The sequence below is a fragment of the Mus pahari genome, chromosome 5 (genome assembly GCF_900095145.1).
Source record: "Mus pahari chromosome 5, PAHARI_EIJ_v1.1, whole genome shotgun sequence".
Taxonomy (NCBI): Eukaryota; Metazoa; Chordata; class Mammalia; order Rodentia; family Muridae; genus Mus; species Mus pahari.
Window position 1 is genome coordinate 37,115,644 of NC_034594.1, and position 19,513 is coordinate 37,135,156.

At 42.9% G+C, this 19,513-nt stretch overlaps 1 protein-coding gene across 8 annotated transcripts in view; it reads left to right on the top strand.

Annotated features, from left to right (window-relative positions):
• Positions 1 to 19,513, top strand: part of Spats2l (spermatogenesis associated serine rich 2 like) — a 175,877-nt gene that overhangs the window by 15,084 nt on the left and 141,280 nt on the right. For all 8 annotated transcript variants that reach the window (XM_029539102.1, XM_029539104.1, XM_029539103.1 and 5 more), the window contains exon 2: positions 10,571 to 10,620. The gene's annotated coding sequence lies outside the window, so the exon portion shown is untranslated. The remainder of the gene's footprint in view (positions 1 to 10,570; positions 10,621 to 19,513) is intronic.

The window sequence follows — 19,513 nt, forward strand, 5'->3', positions numbered from 1 at the left end:
TGTGTGTGTGTGTGTGTTCTCAACAAGCCTCATGAAAGACACAAAGGTTAGTGCTGAAGAACCAGTGTAGAATAGTAGTTAAAAGTGCTTTGAATCCTAAGGGTGTAACTCAGGAGTTCCTGGGTTGAGTCCCTAGCAATCCCCCATCCCTGGAGGGGTTCAGTTCTGACACTTTGAGGCTCTATAGCTATACTGATTATTACCATGCAGCGACTGCAATTCCAAAACTCTCTAAGTTTCCTTGTGCCATAGTGCCTATTCATTATTAGAATTAGTAAGAGTGTGGCATTTGGTCTACAGCCTGTGTCGCATGGGTGTGAGCTATAGTTACTAGATGAGTTCTTTTCCTTGTTCTTTATTCACTCAAATTCTAGGGTCAAAAATTTCCTTGTCAGAACATATTTGAAAACACTTAGAAAGACTGCATACATTTCAATATATGAATACACTTGGATAGTATCATTTCCCTATAGTTTGCTCATTTCTAGTTCTTTGCCACCCTAAAGAACACCACAGCTAATATCCCATACTTCATTTGTGTGTGTGTGTGTGTGTGTGTGTGTGTGTGTGTATAGGCAACAGATTCAAAGATGAATCTACTCCTAATGGCATTTTTATTGAAAGAGAAGAGATTTCAGAATTTTTTTTAATGTTTACCAACGTGCCAGATTAAACGCTGTGTGTTCTCCACAGCAGAGTTTCCCGTTCACCCTCGCACAGCCTCTTTGAGGGAGGTCTGCACCCCTAATTTTCAGAGGAAGAAGGTCTGAGGGCAGACAGGTTGCTTGCCCAGGCTCACAGATAGTTAGTGGGGTTGGAGACAGAGGCAGCTGTCAGGTTTGGAAGCTCAAGCCTTTTCCATTCTGCCATACACTCATTCCTGTCTCTTGGAGGCCAGCAGAATGAATAGTCACTATTGTGCTTTCTGCAAAATGTCCTTGGGTGCCACGTAAAAGATAGGACACTTGGCTGGAACTCTTGGCTTGCTCAATGCAGTCCCTCTCATGCGCGGATGTTCTTATACATCTTATAATGGAGCCTCATTATAATAAGGCGTTAAGTCAAGGGAAAGCAGCATTGATATGATTACTTGATGAAAGCATCGCACGTGTAGAAGACATCTATTTAGTCAATACAACAGAAAGCTTCTTTGTTTTTTATTGTACGGACTAGGTCAGAATCACTAATCTGCCCGGGAATCAGAGTGCTTCACATAAATCAGCTAAGGAATTAAGCAGTAAGAACACTCAAAATAAATTGATACTGTCAAAAGAAATTGCACGTTTCTCTTCTTGCTTATTTGGTATTGATTAGCTTTAGCCATAGGATGGTACTCGCTGAAGGAGTGTTGATAATACTCTGAGTATCAGTCCAGGTACGGGGGAAACTTGAAGTATATTGGGGTATATACCCCCGCCAAAGAACTATTTGTGAGCTGCCAAGTTGTCTTTAAAAAGTCGGCGTTGGGAACATTTATCTTGGCAGCTTTCAGATCTGACTCACAGCATGCCCGTGTGGCAGCCAATCTTGGAGGAAAAGCATATAATTAGTATGACGAAGAAGGCACAGGTATTGCCAGTCAATACCTTACATTGCTCCCTAACAAAGGGGCAATTGAAGTTACTTTCTAGTAGGGTGATCGTGGTTTGTCATTCTGTAGATTCCAATTCCTAGTCAAAGTGATCAAGAAATAAACACTGGCTGTAATCTTGCATATATAAGAGCTGCTTTGCTGTAGCTTTTACAGCCAGTTACTGTCTAGTCAGGACAGCTAGCTTTGGCTTGTGAATTCTCGAGGTGTGCCATCTCTTGAGCTCACACACTTCTTCTGTCTTGTGATCATTCTGCTTTCCTTCAGTAACCCTCATGCTTGAAAAGGAGAAGCATTCACTTCAGAGTCCCAGTATCCGCATGGAGGTGTTGTGGGTGGGAAGTGCCCTACCAGCCAACCTTTAGTTCTTTTCTAAAGATTGGACCTGTCGCTTAGTCTACCAGGTCCTCGACTCTCCAGTGGGGATAAGGGGGATTACAAAGCCACAGATCATTTGAAGGTTCAAATATATTGAACGAATCATTTGGCTAACTCAGAAGTTCTTTCATGCTTTGTTTTCTTAGTTATTAGAGGAGCTAATTTAAAGTATTTTCAGATGAATAGTGACTATATTCATCAACAACAAGTACCTCCCCTAGGTCTAACCCCACAGGCATTTCTGACTCTTTGCAACCTTATTAGATGATACTGGCACGGGCCTTTACTCTGCTCTGAAACCCCTAATTGCCTAGCTTAGCATCTCTCAAAAGTTGGATGCTCATTCCTGAAGCCCAGTCCTCGGAGGATGGAGAGTTAAATTTGAGATTGAGTCTTAAAGAGCTGTCTTTGGAACACTTCAAAGTCCTTTGTAAAGGTAGACATTTACGCTACATCTGTCATCATAGAACTCGGGAGGCAGAGTCAGTACGATGGCTCATGAGTTAGAGGCCAGCCAGGCTTAAATGGGAAGTTCTAGCACAGCCAAGCCTACATAGCGAGACTCTGTCTCAAATCTAAAACACAGATATTTGGATTTACTATGCTGTCCTGAAGTAGACGCAAAGCTGACATATTCGATATGCATTTTAACTTTCAATATAAAAGCTCAAAGGGAAAAAAAAGGGGGGAAAACATTCTGATAAGATGACATTGTAGAAAATTGCAGGAGACTGTGATTATTCAAATAGTTGTGCTGCTGGGGAGCAGGAAAGAGAAGGAGAAGTTAGGAAGCTTGACACCAGAAAAAGCAGGCCTATGGGACGTCAATCCCTCCCGCTGTCCTCCCCTCATCCTCCTTATGTCAGGATCAGAAACCCCACCTAAACTATGGAACTGGAGCCATGTGTCTGCTGGAGGAACCACTATGAAGAACCAGTGTGGCTCTCTTGAAGATGACCTGAGGTCGGTTCCCAGCATCTGTGTAGGCTGCCTCAGAATAAATAACCTTTAAATCAAGGGATCTGACCACATGGCTTCCTTATGTACCTGCTCTCAAATACTATTACCTTCCCCCACCCAACACACAAAATTTTAAAAAGTAAGCTTTTTTAAAAGAGTATTGTTTCAAAACGGTAATAGCATTTTTTTTGTTAATCAGTAGATAATGTTTGATATGAGTTGATACATTGAAAATTAAAATATTTGTGTATAACAAAAAAAGAAAAAAGAAACCCATCTATCTTCTTCCTCTGCCTTTATCTCCCTGTAATAGAGCGAATGGCCAGGATGGGAACAGTCTTGATTGATATGGTAGGGTGTTTATGAAGATGTCTACAGATAATTAATGGTTGAAATGTGGGGGGTTCCTTAGGGGTGGGAGTCAAGTACTAAATATTTTAAACAAATCTCTTTGACCCGAGTGAGCTGACCCAAGGCCCATAGGGCTCAGACCTTGCTGAACATGCTTGGTGACACCTAAACCTGCATGCTAGTCTCATTTTGGAACTGTGTCTGGGTTTTGCTTTTCCTTCCACACAGGAACTATCATGAAATTCTGTCCTTTGCTTTGGTGCCAAAGCTTCGTCTCATCCATTTCTTCAGCAGCCATTTCCTGAGTGTCTGCACTGCAATGGGCCTGGTTAAAGGCCAGGGAAAAAGCAGATGTTGGAAAAGAAGCATGCATACTTCCATAGAATGTAAGATGTAACTCAGAGTTGAGAAAAGGGAGAGGTGACATTTGTAACTTTTTCCCTTGCTGTACATTCTATAACAAATTATACTACATAAAATTCTTTAATGTAGCTGATCCCTTTAGAATGAAAATCCTTTCCTCTCCTTTCTTTCTTTCTTTCTTTTTTTTTTTAACTGTGACTCAGGAAGCGTCCACAGTACACAATTCCAGTGTAGCAGAAGACTTTGGACAGTCCTTGGGAATGAGCCAAAATGGGATTTGACTCATGTAGCAAGCTCATCATGGTTTTGATATATTTCATTTCTACACGTCAACAAACAGCCTGGATATTAAAGCCAGTTAAATCAATATTTCTTGCTGTAGTTAACAGCAGCACACATTCAAAGGCAACACACCCCAATCACCATACTTTGTTGGATATAAATATACGTATATATGTATGGTATGTTATATCATAAGCCTAGCTGACCAACCTGTCTTCCGGTAGATAGGATGATAATATCAACATATATTTTTAAAAGAATGTCAGAGAAGTGTAGTTTTTGTTTCTTACCTCTCACTTAAGCAATCGCATAACTCATTTTGCTCACACCGATTGTAAGAAAATACATAGTGAAGCCTTGAATTACAGGAGCTGTGATTTCTTTCTCTACCCTTCTACAACTTCTGTCCCAACCTGAGGACTTCTCCCTTGTGGTTTTAACTTATAAACTTGAATTCCTTCACAATTTCATACATGTATATGATATACGTTGATATATTCCTTTCACTATTATTTTTCTTCCCCTCCCCACAAACCACTTTTAGCAGAAAAATCTCCTTCCTACTTTTATGTCTAATTGCATGTGCCCCACTGAGTTTAATTTAGGGTTGCTTGGGGGTCTTTTCACTTGAGCCAGGGTGACTTACCTACTGTGGTACAACCAAAGGATAGGACCTCCACATTCCAGCAGCCATTAACTGCCTAAGTTTCCTTAAGAAAGTGTGGCGCCTCATAAATTCCCTTTAATCCATAATAGATGTTGGTGGGCCAGGCTTGTGAGGCCTTATGAAGGCAGCCACTGCTACTGAGGGTTCTTGTCTGTAAGAGTCCTGTCATGTCAAGAAGGGACTTTCACTGTAGTGGGTTGGTCTGGTGCTTACATTCAAATACTAAATTCTGTACCCCAAGATCTGGAGATCCTCACATACACCATCTTTTGGTGTGTAAACTTTGTTCCCCAAGTCACCCCTGATTGGTTAATAAAGATACCTACAGCCTGTAGCTGGACAGGAGAGTGTAGGGGGAGGCTGGAAGCCCTGGGCTTGGAGGTCTCAGGAGAGACAACGAGGGACCCCAAGACGAGGAGAAGAAGGAGGAAGCCACCATGGGTATGTGGATCATGAGGGCACAGCCATGAGGACCAGTCTGTTGGAGTTGGAGTGGCCTAGGAAGAGCATGGCAAGGGTTACCTCAGGAATCATCACAGAGAAGTAGACAGAAGAGCTTAGAGGGTTGCTATCTGCCCAGCTCTAGTGCTTTAAGGCTTATTATAAATATGAAGGCATTGTGTTTTTCTTTGTGGACTAAATGATCTGAGGTGGGGTAGAAGCCGCCAAATAGCATTTACCGCCACATTTCCCAGCAGTCCTTCTCGTCTTCAAGCACTCAACATTCTTTTCTCCCTCTCTTCCACCATGTTCTCTGAGCCTTGGCAGGGACAATGCAGTTGTTGGCTGTTCTTAGTGCTTTGACCAGCGCTGAGTTTTTGCATTAGCCGCCACCCAGTACAAACAGAAGCTTCTCCAAAACAGAGGTTTTTGTTGCTGGTTCAGTGAACTATAGAGTCTAGGCCTGTAGGAATCATGTGGTTGTAACGGGAAGGGATGTGGGATAGTGAGGTGTTGAAGCCTTGCTTTCTCTTCTGGAATTTTTAAACTGCTGGAGAGTGTCTGTCTGACTCACAGCCTTTCTATGAACAGTTGACCCAAGGCATCAGTCTACAGGTACTAACATACTGCTTTATCATTTGTTATCAGGAGTCTGTCATCCATGTGCCCCCATGGCATGCATATTATTCTCATTGTAAAGGTGTGTGCAAGATGAGCTATTGAGTAATTTTTCAAAGGGCATCAAGATCAGAACAGGACAAGCTGGGATTTGAACCCCAGTGTGCTTGATTCTAAAGCCTTTCCAATTTTTACTGCATGAGATTGTTGTTAATAATAAATGAGGCTGAAAAAAGTTTTTTTTCAAATTGTTAAAATAATACACACTCATTATAGAAAGTTTAGAAAGCAAATTATAGAGAAGAAAACAATTACCTATAATCCTGCACCCTAGGGATAACCACTACCAAATTTCATCTTTTTTTTCTCTTCCAGGCTTAAGAAAGCTATAATTTATATGTCTAAATGAGTCCTGTAGCAACGTTGTCTTTGAGGCTGACACATGAAATCAACCATATTGCTCTTGCATCAGATAAAACCCCTTTCAGAGTCTGGTAGGAGTTAAAGCCCCTATGTATGATTCTCAGGCATGGGAATAGAAACTACAAAGGCGGTATATCCATTCCTCATATCCTAGCAAAATAATATGTGACATGTGCGACCATTTCCTGCCTTCTAAACGTCTGTACTGCAGCTATTTACCATCCCACAAGGAATACCACCTTGTTGTATCAAAGAACCATAAATATCTTGTGCCAAGTTCAGTTGTGGTGGGGGATTGGATTTACCAAAATGCAGCTCTTCATGTCAAATATTGATGGATATTTTGGGATATGTTTAAAAAGCCTTTATTAAAAATTAAATCTATAAATGTTTAATATCTTATTTGACAACTCATTTATTACATTGTCAACACAACAGTGTTTGCCTTTGGTGGTACATAAAGAAAATCAGAAAATTGCTTTTGTCAAAACTTTGAAAAGCATATTTTGAAATCAATTCCTATTTAATAGAGGTATTACACTCACTGAATTATTCCCCTCCAAGGGGTTCTTGTGAAAGCAAATGGATCTAAGTGTGACGAACTGATCTGTAAATAAAGTCAGTAGCGTCTTATGTTGAAGTAAATGTTTCCCAAAGACACCTCTCTCTGTGTCTCTCTGTCTCTGTCTGTCTCTGTCTCTGTCTCTCTGTCTCTCTGTCTCTGTCTCTCTCTCTCTCTCTCTCACACACACACACACACACACACACAGAGAGAGAGAGAGAGAGAGAGAGAGAGAGAGAGAGAGAGAGAGAGAGAGANAGAGAGAGAGAGAGAGAGAGAGAGAGAGAGAGAGAGAGAGAGAGAGAGAGAGTTACCAACATGGCTACTGGCCACTGGTATGCTTGAAGTCTGGAAGCCCTAGAAGCTCCATACCCTGGGTCCTCATCTGACTGTGACCCAGACATCTCACTAAGTGGCTGTTTCCTGCTTTAGTTTTTAGCAGGCACTCTGATCTACCCCATTACCCTAATCACCTTATCCACCAACTGCTGGACACCTGGGACCCTGGGTTTCTTCAGATTGGTCTTGATTCTCTGGGGCCACCACCAGGGTTCAGGATAGAGCAGGATAGACATGCATGCCTGCCCTCAGGCTGCATTCTTCCCTTGTCTTCTGGTTGCCAATATTTCCTATGATAAGAATTGATCTTGCTCACAGGACTGATTATGAAATGCGGCTTGTGTTTTATGTTAATGACCTTGGCACTGTCCTGACATTGTTCATGCCCCTGGAGTGTTATCGTCTCTCTTAGAAGCTGGATTGTTGGGAGAAAAGATTGAAAGAAAGAGTTGTAGATAAAGGTCTCAGGATGTCCAGGTCAATCTTCTCATGTAAATATGGAACCCAGAGATGTTAGGAGAGAGGAGACGTACCCGGAGAAGTGGTGTCATAGCCAGACACACCGTATCATTTCATTTTTCAAAAAAAAATATTAAAAATACTTTCATACAATTCTGATTATGGTTCACCTTCTCCAACTCTCCCCAGATCTACCCCACTTCTATCTAACTTCTATCTTTCTCTTTCTCATCAAAATGCAGCTAGGCATCTATAACAACAACCACAACCATAGTAGATTAATAGATACAATTAAAATGGACAAAACAAACAACTAGGGGAAAGAGAGCCAAAGAAAAAGCACAAAAAACACATACTAAATCTGAGTCATAAATGTGTATACAAACACAGACACACACACAAAAACCCTCTTAAAACAAGATTGGAAACGTATAATACATAAGCAAGTATATAAGGGAAAAGAGTTGCCCCGACAAAGCACCGTGGGACAGAAAGCTTTCAAAGATACACTTGAATTTGTTTTGTGCTGGCTTTTGAGCATGGGGCTTGCCCTTAAGTATGGCTTGCATACCTACTGAGACTCTCTGTTGGAGAAAAGTAACTTTTCATTTGTGAGTGATTATCAATTGGAGACAGCTTCTGGGTAAGGGGTGGGGGCGTGTATCTACCTCCTCTGGAAGCGCTGGGAATGAAGGGCTCTAGCTGGCCTGAGCATGGCAAACATGGTGCCAACAGGTTTTGTCTTTTACCCTTTCCCTGCTTGCTAAAAACCATTGAGTACAGTCCTAAAACTACCCACCAAGGTCTATTCCCTTATTTGGCCATTTCCTTTTTCTGAGGCTAACACCAAGGTCCAGGTATCAATATATTGAGTTCCAGCAATCAAAATCCCCTTCTGGCTACCCTAATTAAGATGTCCAATTAAAACTAAACACCTCATCCTAACACAAGGTTTCTTCTTGTACCTTTATAAACCACCATCTTCCTCTGGGCCACATCTGCCACCCCTCTACCCACAGGGAGTCCTTTATCCTACTCCAGGGCAAGCACCTCGTCCCCCTCTCTCTTGTTCCTTTCTTTTTCTCCCTCGTCCTCTATCTTCTGTCTTTATCTTTTATTCCCCACCCTTTGTTCCTCTGGGACAAATAAATATCCTTTGGGCTAAGAACTTGGTCTTGGTGTGTCCTGGGCCAACGCTGGTCCTTTTGGGGGATTCTATCTAGTTTAGAGCAGTGCATGCTGGCACAGTCTGTGTGAGCGCATCAGTCATCTTGTATCTAGAAGGCCTCGCTTCCTTGGCGTCCCCCATCCCCACTGGCTCTCACCATCTTTCTGTCTCCTCTTCCACACAGTTCCCCGAGACCGGAAAGGAGGGATTTGGTGATGACATCCCATTTAGGACATAGTGTTTCAAGGTCTGTTATTCTCTGCACCACATTGTCCAGGTGTGGGGCTCTGTATCTGTTCCCATCTCCAGCAGGAAGAAGCTTTTCTGATGGTGGCTGAGCAGGAGACTGACCTATGAGTGTCACAGAACGTCATTCGGAGTCATGGCTACATTCCTTGAGCAGAACAGTAGTATTTGGTTTTTCCCTTAGGTCTATGGCCTATCTAGTCTCAGGTTCTGGGACACCTAAGCTGTGTCAGTCGTGGGTTCTATCTCATGGACTGGGCCTTACATGCCATTCAGATAGTGGTCGGTTACTCCCACAGCTGTTGTGTCAGGAGTCTACCAGCGTATTTTACAGGCAGGTCATCATTTGATGTTTACCTTTCTCCTCTGGAAGAGTACTTCCTGTACCATGAACATGAGTCAGTAAGGGGGTGAAGGCGCCAGGTAAGCACCAGCTTGTCTTTTCCATGTTTAAGGAGTTATGTAGATGTTATCTTCAGCAATAATGTCTTACCATCAGCTTGTGGGGAGCAACCAATCGTCTTGGCAATAGCCTGGGTTGTTTGGGGGTTCCATGGGGCCCCAACTTAACTGGATATAACCCATTCCCAGCAGTCGAGGTTTCATTTGGTGTCAAGGGATGTCTAGTTCAAGCTTTTTCTCCCCTGTTATTCAGTGATTCTATTTTAGATTTCTTTCACATATACATTTTAAGCATCTTCTACTGTATTAGGCTTTCATGCAATCCCTCCTTAGTCTTGGTTGTCCCTCCCATAGTCTCTTCACTACCCTACCCACATTTTATCCTTTTAAGCACCTCCCTCCTTCTTGTCCCTCCTTCTTGTTCTCCAGGGAGTGGGACAAAGGACTCCCTCTGGATAGAGGGAAGAAGACAGGTATGGCCCAAAGGAAAATGGTGGTTTATAAAGTTTATAAAGGTCTCATGCATGTTGACCTTATGATAGTGGGATCTGTGACCTAAGCATGTGAACCCCCACAGAGTGTTCTGAGGATCACTTATAACACTGGGATTACTAATAAACACAGAAATGGGGTGGTGTGTGAATGAGTGCCTGGTTGATTTATAACCTTGGCACACGTCTCTGTGTGTAAGTATTAACTGGCTGAGTAGTGAGTTCTGTCATTATACAGTATAGGCTAAGTCTGGTAGAAGATAATATTATACAACAGAAACAATAGCAAACACTTACTTTTAATTAGTTAGACAAATACTGTGTGACCACATTTTGTCACTGTTGGACTCCCAATCTACCAGATTCTAGTGTGGCTTCAGTAGTCTGACCATTTGATCCATCTGTGCCTTGTTTATTAGTCTCTGTCAAAGGCCAATGATGTCAGTGCCTCCCTTGGAGTACTAACATGGCTAGTATGTGGGGACAACTCTGAAACAATTCCAGAAGCTTTCTAAATTCATAATAAATGCCAGCTATTGTTGTTAAATGTCACCATTACATGCTAGGTGTGTTGAATGCATTGCACGCCTTGCTTATCATGCAGCGAAACACTTGGTGAGAAAGCTATTATTATCCCCAGTTTACTGCTGAGTAAACAGACTCGAATTATTCTGCCTACCCAAGGTTGAATTAAGTCATGTGTGAGGACCAACTCATTATCTGCCAGCCTCAAGATTCTGAGATACAGAGCGAGTATAATGGGGAAAGGGTGAGGATGTTGCCAGTGGAGACCAACCAGTCTGACTCTCCAAATTAATTTTCTTCCTAGGAGACTCCAGAACCCAGGCTGCTTTCAGGAACGTCTCTGTGGATTCCCAGGTAAGTAGAGGTGGTCCCCTCTTTCTCTATGACTTCTTCCTGTCTTTGTGGATGCTGCTTCCCTTCCCTTGCACCCGACTCCTGGGGAGCTTTGATGGACAGGAGGCCCTCCACTGCCTCTTGAAGTTTCAGGCTCGAGTTGGCACTAAAGTATGAGGACGGAGGCTATTCAGTTGGGGCCATGTGGCCGAGGGATCTGAGCCACTTCTGTTCCACCCACATCCCCCTTCCCATCTATATCACCCTTCCCACCCACATCTCCCTTCCAAACTACATCAGTGTTTCCATGGTTATTGTTAGAATAGCGTCATGTAAGATTCTTTGAAGTACCACAAAAAGAAATAAAGAACCCAATGTCTATTATAGCCATCCTTGTAAATTGAAAGGGAATTAAGAGTTAAGAGCATGAGGCTCTAGAGTCAGACTGCCCGGCTTTCCACTGTGGTAGTGACAGTCCTGGCACTGCTGTTGAAGACAACCCCCAATGAGTCTAGAGGTTGGACTCTCAGCTGTAGTTTCCGGTCAGCATGGAATGGGAGCAGAAAGCCGAGTCAGCCAGCCTGGCCTTGCTTCCAGTCTCCGGCTGCTTAATAATGGCATGGCCTTATTTCTCATTCTTCTGAGCCTCAGTTTTCTCCTCTCTGGTGTATGGATAGTCTGTAACCACAGCACTCTGTCTACCCCTGATCTCCTCCGAGATATGATAATCACAGTCATCTTCAGAGGTGTTGGCTAGCTCAAGGTCATCAATGCAGAGGAAACCCACGTCCAATAAAATGATAAATGTTGCCAGGTATGGTGGTGCATACCCTTAATCTCAGTCCTTCAGAGGAGGCAGAGGCAGGTGGATGGATCTCTTGTGAGTTCAAGATCGGCCAAGGCCACAATGTGAGACCCCCCCCACACCTCAAACAAACAAACCAACAAGCCAAAAAAAACAAAAACAAAAAGTTAACTATTTCAGTAGTTATTCGTGTGTGAGTGATTATGTCATTAACTATTTCAGTAGTTATTCATGTGTGAGTGATTATGTCAGAAGTCATTGTAGACAGAAAGCAGATTGCATGAGGTTCCATACATTCTCTGAGATTCCCCAATAGTCTATAATCCAGATGGAAAAGGTTTTTGGTCTTGAAATTAAAAAAAAAAAAAAATCACAACTTCCAAATTGACAACAGTCCAGCGAAGCAACCCTAGGTTCTCCTAGGTCTCCATTAGTGTTGAAACTTGATTCTTTTTCCATAAACCAGGAACTTCAGGAAGATGACTGTAACTCTGAAGAGAGTCATTGATTCTAGGGGGTGTTGGTCATAATCCATGCATGTGTTGGGATGTTTGACTTCCTTGTGTTGGAGTCACCATGAAAGTACTTGATATTTGCTGGAAGAGAATTATTATAATAAACTCGGGGTGAACTATTTCTGTGTCCACACGTATGTACATTGTGTGAGAGCATGAGAAGTCCATGAACACAAACTCCCCGCCCTCCCCGCTCTGTTTCGTTGTCTTCTGCTCACGAAACTGAAGAGTTAGCATGTAAATTCTGGCAGCCTTCTCCGCACCAGACAAGCAAGGACACTGTCAATTCCTGTTTCCTTGGAAAGAACACCAAGATAATCAGAAACTCTGATTATTCTGCTGGAAGGCAACAGCTTGATGGAAAGATGTACCAATTGAAAACAATTCTGATCATATTTTTGTCAGGAGGATGAGATGCCTCCAGCTGTCTGCCACTAATCATATTAGAGGTGGGAAGCCGGAGAGCTTTGGCCTGAAAAGATTGCTCTAATCGCGTGTTGGAACACGACTTCTCCTGACTGTTTACCCCAGAACGGTGACATTAGACATCCCTTCCATATCAGGTCTTGCCAGTTTGTAGTTGTCTAAAACATATGCCCCAGGAGTACACTTAAGGAATTTTCTAATTACCGCTCAAAAGCTCTGCTTTCTATCTTTTTATGCTGGTACAGCAGGCATGGCTGATTGAAGTGATTTCTCCCTTAGCATAATCCCGTTGCCAGCAGTGACAAAAAGATGGGAATATGGGAAATGAAACCCACAATAACTGAAGAGATGTCCGAATTCAATTAGGAAGAGGTCTTTCCCATGTGAACACATGAGCCATCTAAATCCATTTTAATTGTGAGCTGGGGTACTTTTCTGGTCATGTTTATTTTGGAGACAAGTGCCAAAGCTGGATTTAGACCAGAGTTCCAGATCTTCGAGCCCTAATGACTAATTTGGGTACCCATTGAATCCCTTAATTCATTTCTTAATTAGTTCTCCCAGAATCAGAGGGTTGCTTAGTTACGATCATCGTCACAATTTTCTCATAAATCAGAATAAATGTATGTAGATTTCCCTCCCTAGGTTCACGTACTATTCCCTGATCTTGAAGATCTATTGTTATCGAAATAACAATAACAATGTCAACAGCAATGAAACTGACATTCCGTAAGGTAATCGTGCATAGCAAGCAGTGTAAGGTTCAGAGAGGTGTGGCTTTTAAAGATTTTAACAATGTAAGAATGATAGTTCTTGTATATAAATGCTTTGCCTGCACGCTTGTGTACCCATGTGTACATTGCCCGGGGAGGCCAAAAGAAGGCGTTGGGCTCCCTGGAGCTACAGACATTTGTGAGAGGTCATGTGTGTGGGTGCTGGGAACTGAACTCTGAGACGTCTCACCTGCCTCAAGTCACAGATGTGGGACCTTACTTTCTCTGACTGTGCCTCAGTTTCTTCTTCTGACGGGAGGAATAGCCGTATCTGCTTCATCAAATTGCTTTGACAGACTAACGCAGGTAAAGTATAGCCATGTATGTGAATAGTGTGTGTTAAGCTGCTGGCACTGGGAGGATGTGAGTTGCTCTTTGTCATCAAGAGGCAGTGACACACCGGTAAGCGCATATTGTCGGTGCTACACTGATAGCTCCCATTTCTGCAGTCATACACTCCATAATAATCAAAACACTGAAGACGTGGAAGTTGGACTTAATCCTTTTAAGATTAATCTTTTGTTATTTGTGATTACATTCCTTAATTTGGCTACAGAAGTAACCTTTTTTTTTTTTTTTTTACAGACTTGATTTGTGTTAAGTTGAAACTCTTTTGATGCAGAATTGCTTTAAATTTTGAAAGAACCTTTTCTTCTTTCAGTAAATGCAATATTGGCTCTATCAAAAAGAAAAGATACCCTTACCCAAAAATGTTCGAGTGTGTGTGGGGAGACTTATTTAGGGGGAAGCAGCCTCAATAAATCTGTAGAGAATCACAGACTCAAGAGAGTAAGTTAAGATGTAGCTAGTGCCTTGGCTTTAATTTGGCTAATGTGCAGGAATTAAAGTCTACAGAAAGATAAATCTAGAAATTAAATGACCTTTCTTCAAAGCTGTATAAGAACTAGTTAATATTAAAATTGATTGGCAAGAGACACATTGGAATTAATTTCCTTTAGAATTTCACTTAGGATCTTTAAAACTAACTCCCTCTCTACCCCCACCCCCACCCCTGTCCCCAGGTGCTCAATGTATATATACACGCATGTGTGTGTGTGTGTTTTCTGTGTCTGTGTGTCTGTGTCGGTATGTTCTAGTGAAGTATATATTCAAGTGCATGTGTTAAAAGTGTGGTCATATGTTGAGATACTGTATAGAAATGGAAGAACTAACAACAACTATAAAATGAAATAATGTCACATAGAAATAGAACTACATTTATGTGAAGTATAGAAATAGAAAAAAAGAACTAAGCTATTACTCAAGTATGCATACATCAGTGCTAAAACTCTAAAGAAAAACCCAAATAAAACCATCCAGAGGTATGCTACAAACTTGTCATCTTAGCAGAGGTAGACAAACCCTGGGGCTCATTGGTCAGCCGCCTAGTTGATTTGGTGAGCTCTGGGTCAATTAGAGACCCTGCCTCAGAAACAAATCAAAAAAGGGTGAAGGGTGTCTTCTCTAACAAGGCTTCACTGTTGATGTGATTAAGCTGTAATGGCTTTCAGATGCTGGGGCGTGGGGTTCCCTAGTTTGAAGCTTCTCAAGGGAGAATTTAATTGAATCAGCTCAGGTTGATTGGCCTCGATTTAACCTGCCCGCCTCAGCTGAGGGACATTGTCACAAAGTGTGAATGCAGTGCTTGGAGTTCTCACCTGGTACATCTTACGAAATTTCAGGATGCCCATGATCTTCATCCTTCAAGTGGTACTGACATTACATGGCTGCTAATGACTCAGCTTTCCTTAGGGAACATTTGTAATCAATAGTAAAATAATAAACACAGATACATTGAGAATGTTGCTTTTAGATCAGTTACAGCATCCCATAACTGAGTCTGGGCTTCTCGTTCTCTTTCTGACGTGGACACTGGGCTTCAAATCACTCTCACTGGTGTCTAGAATGGTCCTGGGATGAGTTGTGGAGCTTCCTGGATGTGGGTTGCCATCTCTAAAGTTTGCCTTTACTTCTACATCAAAATTCTCACTTACCTCTTGTGAAGAAGAAGGCCCAATGTTTACATTCCTAATGGTGGTGTTTTCCCCGACAAAGAGCCTGGCTTACCCTAAAACTTTTGCCAAAGGCAAAGAAGATAAGATAGGCACATAGAGACTTCATTTTACAGGTCACCACTCCATGACCTTGACTGTCTTCTCCTGTGAACTATGAATAACTCCTCATCACTCTTAGGCAGAGGTCTACCGAGGGCAGCCATTCCTCAAATCACCGGAGGACTTAGTACCTAGCACCTGTTATGCCAGGGCTCAAGCAATCACTGTATCAAGAATGGAGGTTCTGAAAGTGGACACATGTCAAAAAAAATATGTATATTTTCCAAACAAGTCAAATGTTTCCAAATGTTTTCCTAAACAGTATCTTAACTTGATTTGGGGTGTGGGAGCATTCAGTTTTAACATTTAAGAGCACCAAAATTTGTTGTTTCTAAGCATGTATACATATAAACAATAGCCAAATTCTATATTGTTCATCTTTCTCTAAACAGAAATTTTTTTTTTCCTGAGAAAGCATACCATCAAAGAAGCAGATGATGCCAAATACTCCCCCAGTTTCCATTTTCCAGAGGGTAGAGCTATAATGTCATCCCTAGCCCATACTTCATAGCCAGCTCTTTCCATACATTATCAACACAGAACCTCACGCTGGTTACAAGAATGGTTTATCTGGCAGTTTTAAGAACCGAGCCTTGAAAGGCTGAACACCTGTGGGAATCTGGCTGCCAGAGGTTTGCAGGTGTTCTGACTAATGCTTTGAGAGGCCAGCACTAGCAATAACTTGCTGTTTTTCAGGTCTGTAATGGAAAGATTCTGCACCCTGGGTCTCTAATCCTTGGTATTTGGAGGGAAATGAAAGGGGAGGGGTAGAGCATTCTCAGAGGTTAACCTTTGAACTCTGGGCCAGCTACAGTCAGTAGCAAAGGCACCTTGGTGGGTTTGCTCAAACCCTGAGCTTTCTTGGCTGTAGAAGTTGACAGAATGCCAATAAAAGGCCGACTGGCATTCCTTGTTGCTGAGGGGGGAAAAAAATCTTGAAGGAATGTTCTTTTTTTTTTTTTTTTTCCTTTCAAAGAAGTATCTACAAATTAACATTTTGGGGGCATAAAAATAGTTTATGAAGCTTGCAAGTTTTTCTGAAAATAAAAATTTGAAGAGCAATCTGGGCATTTGTGACTTACTCAGAACAGTCACAAGAGGAGGAGATGTGTAGCCCTGTCCAGTAAGGGCTAGCTCCGATTACCAACTGGCGGTCTCCTTCCTTCCCTGTGGTAGGACACAGCATATCCAGCTATCCCGAGACAGATCAGCGGCTGACATTGTGTCTGTTTCATTCCGGGTCCTCCCAGCCCTGTGCTGGAATACAAGAATACTTCATCACTAATGATCACCAGTGTGAAGGAATATATTCAGGTCAGCCCATCTGTGATCCGTGTGTTGGAGATCTGTTTATAGGGATAGATGACTCTGAACCACATTAACTCTGGAGTTAGGAGCCAACTTGGGTAGCTTGAGATCATCCAACATGTGGATCCGGATGATGAAGAAACAAGTAACCAAGGGGGTAACATGGTAGCCACAGCTAGTCGGCTGTAAAAGACAGGAAGGAGGTCTAGGCTGAGGAGCACATGGTGTGAAGGCCAAGGGGATCTTCTTTGCTTCATTTCTTCTCTCCCAGGGCCAGGCATCTTCAGGATGTGCACCGCTAGTCACACAAAACCAATGACCAAATGAAGGTAGTTCTGCATGCAGTTATCATTAAAACCCACAGAAGGAGCACGTCGGGGTGCGTGCCCTGCTGACTGAAGGCAGAGCGTCCTTTCTGTACCTCAGGGACAGAAGGTTCAATAAAGATTTGAGTATGGAGAATACTTCACACTCCAAGTGTGCCAAACTGTGTCAGCCAGAAAAGTGTTCCTTGGGGTATACGATTTCCTCCGTTTCCTAAATTAAAAAAATGAACTGTTGACTCTAAAACAATACATGTTATTATCATATAGAGAGCAAAAAGTAAATAAAGACACTTGCTTAATGAAATAACAGTTCATTTTAACTTAATGGAAGTCATTTTTTTCTGTGCTTCGTTATGGAAATAGGCCACCGTCGGTTTTTCTGCCATTCTTCATAACCTTGTATTATGCTTCCTGTTTATGCTCCTAAGAGCTGTTTTTAAAGAGCCTTAAGGGACATCCTTTAATACTTTCCCTTTAACATAATTATTCATCTATATCATACACCCTTAGAATGTTTGAGGATTCGGAGATATAGAAAGTTCTTAATGAGATGTGGTTAATGATCTGTGCGAGGTATCACCTGGCTTAGCTAACATAAATTATATTTAATTAGTCATTCTACAGAAGTAGATAGCTCAGAATAGACTGAGTACCTAAAACACAGTTTGCTTTTTATGTTTAGTGGTCATAAATAAGATTCTTTTTACAATTTTTATTATGTATCTTTATGTGTACGGGCATTTTGCCTGCATGTGTGTCTGCGCACCACATTGTGCGCAGTGCCTGCAGAGGCCAAAACGGTGTCAGATGCCCTGGGACTGGAGTTACAATTGGTTACCAGTGCTCTTAACCACCAAGCCATCTCCAGCCCCACAAATAAGTTTCTATGAGTAGTATTTCGGGATTTTTAAGGGCTTGTTTGGGAGCTGGGGAGACAGGCAGTCGAGTATTTGCCTTATAATCGTGAAGAGTTGAATTTAATCCTGAAAACCCAAATAAAACAGCTATGTGTGTGGCGCGTGCTTGAGCTAGTGGACGGGCAGAGCCTGGGGCTCATTGGTCAGCAAGCCCATTTGCTGAGCTCGAGGCCAAATAGAGACCCTGTCTCAAAAAGAAAAAAAAAAAAAAAAGGAAAAGAAGGATACTGGAGTAGTGACGGCCAAGGTTGGCCCATTGCTTCCCCACACACAGGAACTGCACACATGCCCCCATCCCTTGCACATATGTACCCCCTTCCACATTCACAGAACTTGTGTGTAGTAATGAAGTCTGTTCTTGAGGACGTAAGTCATTGACTGTGGATGTGTCCCTGGAATGCTTAAGGCCCCAGGTCAGTCTCCAGTATCGCCCACACATAAGCCAGAGCAGAGGGAGAGATAACAACACCAAGAGCTTTGTCCTGTTCAGATGGTTCTTCCAAAATATCCACAGGGAGCAGGAGAATTGTTCTTTCTCATCTGTGGCTTGCAAACTGATCAGCTAATGACAGGCCGCACGGCGCACTTTCTCTGTCCTTGCTTAAAGTCCGCTCTCCTTTCTCACCTGTAACCCTGTGGCAGAGGGGGCCGAAGCGCTCCGGCTGGGTTCCTTCACCACTCACGCACCCTTTGAACCTTTCAGACCACACTTGTTTCTTCATTTCTCTGAAAGAACCTTGAGGATACATTACCAATTTGCAGATGGCAGCTTTGAGTCCCGCGCCATGGCTGCCTGACTCATCCATCACCCATGACACATCACAGGGGTGGTCTTTTATGGTTCACTCTTGTGGGTTCTCTCTCTCTCTCTCTCTCTCTCTCTCTCTCTCTCTCTCTCTCTCTCCCCTCTCTCCCCTCTCTCCCCCCTCTCTTTCTCCCCCCTCTCTCTCCTCTCTGTTGTGGAATTTTCTTTTCTTTGGCTCTCTCTGCTGTAAACCTTCTCTCCTCCCTCCCCCTCTCTTCTTTCTTTTCTTTCACCTCCCCTCCTCTCCCCTCCCCACTCCTCTCCCCTCCCCTGTTCCTCCCTGGGTCTCCCTATTTTGGTATAATCTTTAGGTTGGTTCTCAGTTTTTGATTACTCAGTTTCCTGGGGTTTTTCTACCCATCCTGTCTACTGAGTCTCTCTGTTGCCCCCTATCCCCGTGTCACCTGGGTCTCTCTGTGTCATGTGGGTCCCTCTGTGTCACCTAGGTCTGTCTGTTGCTCCCTGTCCCCAGTGTCACACCCTTCTTACTTAATCTTTTCTATCCCCACTGCTCCAAGACACTAGAAGCAAGAAAGCCTGTTTCCTGGGGTGCTGCAGCCGGCTCCCCAGCCCACTCCTTCCCTGGCTGAGGCCCTCTTTCCCACAGCATTCAGAGGTGTGTGCTGTACCCCCTCAGAGTGCCCACAGGGAGCGGCACAGCCCTTCCTCCACAGACTCCTCCAGAGAGGCTCTGCTTTGTGTGAGTGAGGAGACAGCCATGGGAAGCAGGCTCTGACAGCCACCACGGGATACACGTACAATGCCTACGAGTACTTAAATTGCACACGGTGTTTTTATGGGAACAAAAATAACTGGGGTTCTCTCCAGGAGCCACACTTGAACTCTTGCCACGCCTCTTCCGCTTGAGTCATTCTATCCAACTAGAGGTTTCCTTTTATCATGCATTTTGCTTTTGTGAAAAAAA